General features: G+C 34.9%; 1 protein-coding gene across 3 annotated transcripts in view; it reads left to right on the forward strand.

The window, feature by feature from the left end:
• Positions 1 to 617: 617 nt before the first annotated feature.
• The window catches only part of LOC144978170 (uncharacterized), a 96,501-nt gene continuing 85,475 nt past the window's right edge, over positions 618 to 11,643 (forward strand). Inside the window, exons 1-2 of one of the 3 annotated variants that reach the window (XM_078923873.1) lie at positions 618 to 1,329; positions 11,457 to 11,615. The gene's annotated coding sequence lies outside the window, so the exon portion shown is untranslated. The remainder of the gene's footprint in view (positions 1,330 to 11,456; positions 11,616 to 11,643) is intronic. The other 2 variants (XM_078923875.1, XM_078923874.1) reach the window with 2 other exon arrangements.

Here is an 11,643-nt window from a genome sequence, read left to right on the forward strand (position 1 = left end):
AAATCATTACTTTTTATTCTTCAAGCTGGCTAGAACTTTCCTTATGTCTTGTGACCAGAATGTGTAAAAGTCAAAACCTTATCAAATGTATGTGTTTTTTATCCCTCTGGATACGTTTTTATGCTCGACGGAGAAATATTTCATACGGGCGTCCGCCATTGTTCCGATAGTTTAGAGCCAGTGTTGCTAAGTTACATGCGTCATTAGGAAGGAAGTGACGTTACGACTATTGAATCCTATTCTCATTAAACTTTAAGTTTAAGGTTAAACATAGTTTTGTGTGTTGATCCGTTATAATCCCGGATGGGAATGTGAGCTTCTTAACCAAGCGCATACTAGACGGTCTATCTATTGACACGGTCCATTTTTTTTTTTTTTTTTATCAATATCGCTTACTGTTAATAAATTTCCATTAGTTGGCAGCCCTGAGTTAAAGTGAGAGACGGGTCGAGGAAGGAGATTGATTGAGTAGAAGGAGGAGGAGAGGGAGAGGTGGGGGTGGGGGGAACGAGTTGAAGGGTGATCGTGGTTTGTGAAGGAATCGGAACGGGTGGGTAGTGGGTAGCATGTAGTACGCGGGGGTAGGTAGGTGGGTGGGAGTGGAAAAGGTGCTGCTCAGTTCTAGGGGGATCACTGATCGAGGAAGCAACCGAGTCACTTGGATGGTCTCGCCATTTGATGCTATGTGTGTTACTGAAATACTCACTTGTTCTGCGGGTTAGCGGAATCGTACCAAACACTAAAAAAAAAATTAAAAAATAAAGAAAATAAAATGTGCAACTTTTAACGATTATAATATAATTCTGTTTGAGAGAATTTGGGATGATTTTATTTATTTATTGAAATTTAAACACTCAACTGGCGGTCTAAAAAAGCAACAACAAAGAGCCCCGTGACGTCATCTTCATTCATTCTGTTCAGAATGCACATAATATTACTAGAGGATATATCGGTTTTAGAGATTATATCAAACAAAACGATATCAATACAACAAAGCAGTAAGAACATAATCGATTAAATTATTAAAAACCTTCACGTCGAAGGAAAGTAGAATAATAATAATTTTACAAAAGACAAGTGCTCGATTTTTTATTTGTGTCACGTGAGCGTTTTGATGGAATTATACAACGGAAATTGTTTTTGTGGATTTTCTTCCTGTTTTGAAAAGTCGTGTGATCAGCCTACTTTACAAAAGTGAGTGAGTGGTTGGTTGTTATTCGTTCACAATACAGCACTGAAATAAAGAGATTATTACATCGTTATAGATAATAAGTGAAATTCCTTGTGTGTTCTATGGATTGTAATAATAACAAGAGCTGGTGATTGATGGTATGTTTATAAAATTGTTGTTTTGATTATGTTGGGTTGGGTTTTTTTTTTTCGTTTTACCTCATGTTTTGGTTGTCAATAACACGGATAAATGATTGATGAAAGGTCTTCCGTGGTTTCACAGCACCTGAAGAAATAATATATAAAATAAATATAAATAATAATAATAATAATAATATAATATAATATAATAATAATAATAATAATAATAATAATAATAATAATAATAATAATATAATAAAATTAATAATAATAAAAATAATAAATATAATAATATAATATATAAATAATAATAATAATAATAATAATAATAATAATGTGAAATTGAATGTTGCTGATCGACGCACGAAGAAATAATAATAATGTGAAATTGAATGTAAGCTTCAATTTAATTACAAAAACAGATCAAATGAACGTTTCGGGTTTCCCTTTTATCAACTAAACAGGATGAATGAAACACTAGAGATGAATGAGATAATGTGGTAGTGGCGTAGTAAACAAAACATTGTTTGGCAGGAAATAGTATGCTCCTTTGTAAGGAAGCGCGAATTTTCTAAACTGCATTACACAGTTCCTCTCCGCCTCCCCTCTTTTCACTTAATTAATTGCGAAATATCTAGACAAGTATTCTATTTTAATTCCTTATTCCTTACAAAGGAGCATACTAATTTCCTGTCAACCAATGTTTTGTTTATTCTTCTTAACTACGCCACTACCACATTATCTCATTCATCTGTAGTGTTTCATTCATAAAGGGGAAAAACCGAAACGTTCATTTGATCTGTTTTTTGTAATTAAATTGAAGTTTACATTCAAATTCTAATTATTATTATTATTATTATTATTATTATTATTATTATTATTATTATTATTATTATTATTATTATTATTATTATTATTATTATTATTATTATTATTATTATTATTATTATTATTTCTTCGAGCTTCGAGGAGCAACGTTAACAGCACCTGAAGAGGGTTTTTTAAACAAAATGATCGCTAAAAGATAAAGAAATATAATATAATAAAAGTGCCATTAAACTATTGAATTCCTTGATTGATTTTGTAACTTCAATGCCAGGAAATGATGAGTCAGATTTTTAGAAAACGTTATAATTGGATTCAATAGTCTGATGTCACGTCGCCCAGCAACGGCGGCCACCATTGTACTAAACAAAGAAAATCGGTGCTTTTTATTCTTCATGCCGGCTAGAACTTTTAATATGTCTTGTGATCAGAATGTGTAAAAGTCAAAACATGATCAGATTTATAATGGTTTTTTTTTAAATCTGGATACGCTTTTATGCTCGTCGGAGAAATATTTCACAAGGACGTCCGCCATTGTTCCGATAGTTTTGAGCTAGTTACTAAGTTACCCTGCGTCATTACGAGGGAAGTGACGTTACGAATGTTGAAGCGTATAGATAGTTCGAAGATGACGTCACTCAGGTCTTTGTTATTGTTTTTTGCCATCCGCGTTTATGAGTCATGCTCACTGAACTGTATTAACCCGACTATAAACGTTCATGGATACACACAGTTTTGTGTGTTGGTCCGTTATACTCCGGGATGGCAATGTTATGAGCTTCTTAGCCAAGCGCATACTATTTATACTCACTTCTCTTTTTTGTGTGAAAGATTTGCCAAAAGTTAGCAAATCTGTCTGGCTATGGAATCGAGTGGCATGACATGGGGATGGTTTCTTAACTTTCCATGTGCTCGAGGTCATGCATTGGTCACATTACAAAGTGTGCTCTAAATGACCTACATAGTTAAAAGTGTTCACAGTATTTGAAATACTTAACATCAGGATTGGTCATTTTGTTTGACACATGGGGATGTTTACAGCTTTCATAAAAACAAAGCAGCGTGCTGCTTTTATTGAGCAATGTCCAATCATTGTACAGCAACAAATCATGTGATCGATGATTAGGTTGGACGAAAACATGAATATAAATAACTCCCATTGTACGGCTATGAGGTCTAGTGGTATGACAATCGCTTTCGGATCGGAAGGTCCTGAGTCCGAGCTTCGCTCGGCGCATAGTTGAGTAGTTGGAAAAGGCTCTTTACTCACATTCTCTCACCGTACTCAGGCATAAGATCAGTACTTGTCCGTTAACAGCGTTGTCTTTGTCCCTAAAAAAAATTGTAATATCGCAGGTGTCATGTCTCGTTCTACATATTACATGTTGCTGTTGCCAGGTACCCCTTATAAGGCACTTTGAGCATGTTTAGTAGATGTTGCGCGATATAAAAGTTCAAGGTAATTTGAAATTTTATACATTTTATGTCTACAATGGGAAGTAGTACTCGTGACATCACACTTTCCTACTCTCTTCCGGTTAAAAACTCATAGGAAGTGTGTAACCAGATCTCCGGGGGGCTAACAAGGACTGGGTGTGAATCACAAAGTGACAAAACTATAATTTGGATACCTAGCAGGAAATATAAACAGTTTCTTATGATTAACCCTCTCCTTACCACATATTGGAAAATCGTCACATTTGTTACGATGCAACCTGTCACTTTTATCATCCAGATTTCATTTCTTTTTGCTATAGCTATAAAAACTTGACATTCTATAATAGAGCTCATATTTTCGAACAATTTAATGTGTAGAATATGCGTGTTGCTTTTCTGTTTGAGTAAGAAATGTCTGTTTGACTGTTTTTGTGTAAGGTGGGTGTGAAGTTTTGGGGGAAATCATGAAAATGGCTAGTAAGTACAGGGTTAAGGGGCGTAAAGGAGCGAGGATGGATGAGTTTTATTGACGACCAGGGTTTATTGATTTCAACCCTCTTGTACATGTTTACAGTTCTGATAACTTGGTGGAGTTCCTGACTTCCCATAGTGGGCAGAGAGTTACTTACTTTGTCTTCTGCCCCCCTATATCTTATTATTATTATTATTATTATTATTATTATTATTATTATTATTATTATTATTATTATTATTATTATTATTATTATTATTATTATTATTATTATTATTATCATTGTTTGCCTTGCTTTATTGCTGATTTTACTTACTTGATTTGTTGATGAAAATATTACATTCTTGTATGAGTTATATTGGCAATTGCCTAAAAAATAAACTTTTGGATCTTGAATCTGGTTTTCCATAATGCTGTCTGTCTTAGTCTTGGGATGAATGAGATTACTTGGTTTTGTCCTGCCACTGGCCGGATACCCTGGCTTCTGGGAGGGAAACAGTCAAATGTATAGTTTATTTAGAGTTTTGGGAGATGATGGTGTTTTCTTTGTGAATTATCTCTCTGTTGTGCTATGTGTTATGTTTTATTAACATATTATATATGCTTTGTTAACATTTGAATGTGTTCCTCTTAGTGGGGACCTGTGCTTGTGTCTGAATGAGACTTTTAGGTGATCTCAAACTAAGTACTTTGATAGTGTGCTCTTGGAATCTACACGTGTTTCCTATTTGTACCAATTCCCCTTTGTCTTACCTTTTCTCGGGCGCTCTAATTGTAATTCTAGAACTTTTTACTATCCCATTTTCTTCCTTTTTACTGGCGCTGATATGACCTTAATGTATTGCAAGCGCCGTAAAACCGTTAAAAACAAACAAAAGCAGTTCTGATAAGAGAATATAATAATTATTTTGGATTATTGTAATTATCAATGTTTTGCGCTGGTATGAGAGTATTTCCATAACAACTAAAAATCAAAATGGCGCAGAGCAATTTAACGTAACGGACACGCAAATAAGTAGAAATGGATTTCAACCAAATGCTACCAATTTTCAGTTGTCAGGTCTGTTTTGTCTGTATGGGCATAATCTATATTAACTTTCCATGTGCTCGTGGTCATTGGTCACATTGCAAAATGTGCTCAAAGTGACCCACATAGTGAAAAGTATTCACGGCCTTTGAAATATCTTACACCACGACTGGACATTTTTTCAGCATGACACATGGTTACGTTTATAACGTTCATAAACAAAGCAGCGTGTTTACATTTGTTAGGAAATATCCAATCGTTGGACAGGAACAAATCATGTGATTGATCACTCGGTTGGAAGAAAACGTGAGTATAGATATTATGCGCTTGACCAAGGAGCTCACAACATTACCATCCGGAATAATTACGACCAACACACAAAACTTTGTTTAACCATGGACGTTTATAGATAGTATGCAGATGACGTCAATCAGGCCTTTGTTATTGTTTTTGCCATCCGCGATTGTATAATGTTACCAACACAATCAAAATTGTGTGTATATCCATGAACGTATATAATAGTTCGGTAGTAACTACGAGTTCATGTGTGATGAGTCCGTTAACTACATAACGCGGATGGCAAAAAAACAATAACAAAGACCTGAGTGACGTCATCTTCGAACTATCTATAGATAGAATGCGCTTGGCCAAGGAGTTCACAACATTGCCATCCGGAAGTATAAAGGACGAACACACAGACTCTGTGTAACCATGAACTTTTATAGTCTAGTTAATACAGTTTAGTGAGAACAACTCACAAACGCGGATGGCAAAAACAATGACAAAGGCCTGAGTGACGTCATCTTCGAACTATCTATCTATCGCTTCCATTGTGATAACTTTCCACTATGTGACCAATGACTTCAAGCGCATGGAAAGGTAATATCGATCCCTCCCATTGTGAGTGATGCTCAGGAACTGTGCGGCTGATTGATTTTGGTGACAGGCAAGTAATTAAGATGACCTTCTAGATTACATTCTGATCATCGAACTTCACGGCCTCCCAGATTTCGCGCATGGCTCATTATTTCTTAGTACAACTGATTTTCATTTAGAGGCGTCAGATAACATTGTAATTGGATTCAATAGTCTGATGTCACGTCGCACAGCAACGGCAGCCATCGTGATTCTAAACAAAAAAAATCGGTACTTTTTATTCTTCATGCTGGCAAGAACTTTTCATATGTCTTGTAATCAGAATGTGTAAAAGTCAAAACATGATCAGATTTATAATGGGTTTTTTTCCTCTGGATACACTTTTATGCTCGTAGGAGAAATATTTGTTAAGGGCGTCCGCCATTGTTCTGATAGTTTAGAGCCAGTTACTAAGTTACCATGCGTCATTACGAGGGAAGTGACGTTACTACTGTTGAAGCGTATGAACAAGTAGATTTTTGAATAATGGGGATGATCTATATTACATTTCCATGTGCTTGAGGTCATTGGGTCACATTGCAAAATGAGCTCAAAATGACCCACATAGTGAAAAGTGTTCACAGATGAGAAATATCCAATGTTACAATTGGTCACTTTGTTCCGATTGACTCATGGGTATGTTTACAACTTTCATAAACACAGCAGCGTGAGAAAAAGATAGTTTTTTATATAGCGCAATATCCACAGCAACACTTAACATGTAGGACGAAACATGACGCTTGTTAGGCGATATTACACTTTTTTTGGACAGAGACAACGCTGTTGACGGCCAGGTACTCATTTTACACATGAGTACGGTGAGAGAATGTAAGTTAAGAGCCTTTTCCAACTCGAACCCAGGATCTTCCGATCCGAAAGCGAGTGTCATACCACAAGACCACATAGCCCCAACAGAAATGTCCAATCATTGTACAGCGACAAATCATGTGATCGATGACTAGATTGGACAAAAACATGAAAAGAGCTCGATCCCGTTAGGATGGCTTTCTAGATTAAATTCTGATCAGTCGAACTTATCGGTCTCCCAGAGGGACAGCGTGGCTCAGCGGTGCGGCCTTTGCTTCGTAACCAAAAGGTACCGAGTTCGACTACCCGCCTCGTTGTGTGGCATTGAGCAAGCCCCTCGACCTAGTTCACTTAGCGGCGCTACACTGCGGTTGACGCCTGGGTTATTCCAGTCTTCCCTTGGAATAGACCATAAAGACAAATTTCCCCTTGGGGATGGATAAAGGGATTTTTTATTTATTTATATTATTTATTTCGCGTATGGTTCTTTATTTCTTGGTACAACTGATTCTCAGATTAGTGGCTGACGTCAGATAATTTTATAATAGGATCCAATAGTCTGATGTCACGTCCGCCCAGCAACGAGCAGCTTGGTTCTAAACAAAGAAAATTTGTACTTTTTATTCTTCATGCTGGTGTAGAACTTTTTCACATGACATTTGATCAGAATGTATAAACGTCAAAACATGATCAGATTTATAATCTTTTTCTCCTCTGGATACACTTTTATGCTCCTCGGAGAAGTATTTGATAAGGGCTTCCGCCATTGTTCCGATAGTTTAGAACCAGTTACTAAGTTACTCTGCGTCATTAGGAGGGAAGTGACGTCACGACTGTTGAAGCCTATTCTATACTGGTTGGAAAGGTATGTCTGAATCAGAGCTGGACGAGACAGAATGAGACATGCAAGAAAGACAATCCCAAAATATCAGCTTGCCTCGATTCGGATTCGAACATCAGACCTACCAGTTCTTGGTCATTACACCAGATAGAAACGCGTGCCCTTATAAATAATATACGCAATAAATTGTGCCCGTTATAGGGCAAATTATGTGGGGTAATGGTAGTATGTCAGCCTATAGATAGTTCGAAGATGACGTCACTCAGGTCTTTGTTATTGTTTTTTGCCATCCGCGTTTATGAGTAATGCTCACTGAACTGTATTAACCCGACTACAACCGTTCATGGATACACACAGTTTTGTACGTTGGTCCGTTATACTTCCGGATGGCAACGTTGTGATATCCTTAGCCAAACGCATACTATCTATACATCTGCAAATGTTTTATAGATAGTTCGAAGATGACGTCACTCAGGCCTTTGTTATTGTTTTTGCCATCCGCGTTTGTGAGTTGTTCTCACTAAACTGTATTAACCAGACTATAAAAGTTCATGGTTACACAGAGTTTGTGTGTTGGTCTGTTATACTTCCGGATGGCAATGTTGTGAACTCCTTGGCTAAGCGCATTCTATCTATATCACAAAACATCACCAAATAAATGGGATATAATTTCTTTATATTCTTTGGGGTGAAGTCCGTCATGTCTTGTTTTGTTTTTTTGTTTGTTTATAGTTTTTTTTTAAATGTATATTTTACTTTGTATGTCTTTTTGTTGTTGTTTTGTTTGTTTTTTATTTGTTTTTTGTTTCTTTGTTCGTTTTAAGGGTTGTTTTTTTGGGGGGGGGGGGGTTTTACCTTGTATTTCTTTTATGTTGTTGTTTTGTTGTTGTTTTGTTTGTTTTTATATTTGTTTCTGTTTCTTTGTTTGTTTTTGGGGTTGTTTTTTTTTTTTGTTTTTGTTTTTTTTTAAAATTATTTTCTTGGGTATTTTTTTTATTCTGTTATTTATTTATGTCGCTTTTCTCCTCCACATCATATTCTGTGGAATGAATAATATTATGGTCTGTAATCAAACACCAGATTTTGATAGAAAATCTCTGTGCCCAGACATAATTTAATTATGGATTGAATATAATGCGAAAATGAATACCCACGAACCCCAAATTAGCTTTCATTTAAGCCTGTGATTCTCATCTCGTAACAGGTTGGGGCTTGTTTCCATCTCTCTTATTTATTTATTTATTTAAAAGAAAGGGATTGCGTATTCCGTTCTGGCGTTTTCTGACAGAACAAAGTTATATTTAATAATAATGATAATAATAATAATAATAATAATAATAATAATAATAATAATAATAATAATAATAATAATAATAATAATAATAATAATGATAATAATAATAATAATAATAATAATATAATAATAATAATAATAATAATATAATAATAATAATAATAATAATAATAATAATAATAACAATAATAATAACAATAATAATAATAACAATAATAATAATAATAATAATAATAATAATAATAAAATAATAATAGTAATAATAATAATAACAATAATAATAATAATAATAATAATAATAAATAACAATAATAATAATAATAATAATAATAATAATAATAATAATAATAATAATAATAATAATAATAATAATAATAATATAATAATAATAATAATAACAATAATAATAATAATAATAATATATATATATATATATATATATATATATATATATATATATATTTACTTGTATTTATACTGATTAAACAATCACATTAAGATAATAAGATATAACATTAATAAAATTAATGGGGAGCTTTTTTTAGCTTATTTATATTGCGCAATATCCACTGAACGTGCTCAAACAAGCGAGGCTCGAACCCAGGACCTTCCGATCCGAAATCCAGTGTTATACCACTAGACCACATAGCCGCACTATGGAGGGGAGATAGGACAAAAGACATAATTTATTAAATTATACCATATTTAGGGTTTAGAAATAAAAGAAAATTGCCTTTATTCATCCCATATGGGGAAATGTGTCTCTAGGTTCTATTCCATGGGAAGAAGGCTGGAATAACCCAAGCGTTAGCCGTAGTGCAGCGCCGCAAATTGAGCTAGGGCGAGGTGACTAATTGCTCAAGGCCACACAGCGCGGCGGCAGCTGATCGAACCCGATACTTTTCGGGTTCGAAGCCAAGACCATACCGCTGAGCCACGCTGCCCCTAAATATATTTACTTTGACATTTTGAACACGTTTAGCGGCCTTCTGAATCTAAATCGGACGATATTTGAAGTAAGTTGGGGTTTTTTTCTGGCCAAAATGATTAAAAGTCGTTTTGTCAGAGTCTGGCCATGTTTTCACCAAGCTTATTGTCTTTAACCATTTGCCTGCCCTATTCTGGACAAAGCGTGTATTTAAAAATTTGGCCAGAAAACTCCTCTTTCAACTAGCGGTCGATTTAAATGACCCTCATCTTGGCAAAGACTCTCAAACCTGGAGCTTCGTGAACTCTTCAAAGAAATCCCAGGTTTGAGAGTTAGTTATGCCAAGGATGGGGATCATCTAAATTGAAGGACGAGATTTCTGGCCAAATTTTTAAATATATGCTTTTCCAGAAAATGGTAGTATTTACTTAATGGGTTTTGACTTCATTTGTTTTCACTCTTATTTCTTATTTAGCATTTGTTTTGTCTTATTGAGAACGAGTTCAGTGAATATGGTATGATATAATAAGCATAACCCTCGAGCCCCCCCCCCCCCCCCCCCAATCCCACGCCTTATATCCTCTGTCCTATCCCCCCATTAGTTTATTACTGTTCTAATATAATATCTTAATGTATTGTTTAATGTATATTATATTCTTATATCAGTATATTACACACACGCACACACACACACACACACACACACACACAATATGTGACCCCTAGTCTCAAAATGGTATTATGTCGGGATGGACCAGATGCTAAAAAGTCACATTATAGTTAAACTGGTCAAAAATATGAAACGTTGGTAAAATATGATATTCATTCTCATCTATAAAGCATATAAACTCAACTTAAGCATACTATTTCTGGCTACAAATTCCAGTTTCAGCATCTTAATCATCCCGACTTAATACCGTTTTGAGATGAAGGTTCACATATTATGCATAAAATCGACTTTCATCAATTTCCCTCTATCTAAGTCGCGTTTTCATCATTCAAAACAAATTGTTTGTTTGGTTTTTTTTTCGGTTTTGCTTTTAGTCATTTATAAGTTATAAAAATATTGATGATGCTATGCACGTAAATTACTCACAACATCCGCCAACGGTATATAACGTACTAAGGGACATAACTATGTGTAAACTTGAACATTATAGTCTGATTGATACAATTTGTCGAGAACTACTGGCTTAAACCAATAATAAAGAGCTGAATGGCGTCAATTTCGTTCTTTCTATACAAGTGACAATGTGAAATTGAATGTAAACTTCAATTTGATATACGAAAACAGATAAAATGGACGTTTCGGGTTTCTCCTTTATCAACAAAACAGGATGAATGAAATATTACAGACGAATGAGATCATGTGGTATTGACGTTGTTACGATGAATAAAGGTTATGTATCCTATTCATTATTAGTCTGCTGAAAGACTGGTTACATTACAGACTTCCAAGGATTTTGGAACCGGATAGTAAAGGTGTGACGTCACGACTTCTTTGCCCTAATATGCACATTTTTAAAAAAGGCGTTCATGACAAATCTTAAAATAAATACATGAATAAATTAAATAAATTTCGCTTTATTTATCCCATAGGGGAAACTTGTCTCTAGGGTCTATTTCAAGGGAAGTAGACTGGAATAACCCAAGTGTCAGCCGCAGTGCAGTACAGCGCCGCAAATTGAGCTAGGGCGGCAAGGTGACTTGCTGAAGACCACACAGCGCTACCTTTCGAATACGAGGCAGTAGAAAACGGTAAGGGCTGCCTGAAGCCGGTGATCGT

Source organism: Berghia stephanieae, chromosome 8 (assembly GCF_034508935.2).
Source record: "Berghia stephanieae isolate SIO BIC M18660-M18661 chromosome 8, UCSD_Bste_1.3, whole genome shotgun sequence".
Classification (NCBI taxonomy): domain Eukaryota; kingdom Metazoa; phylum Mollusca; class Gastropoda; order Nudibranchia; family Aeolidiidae; genus Berghia; species Berghia stephanieae.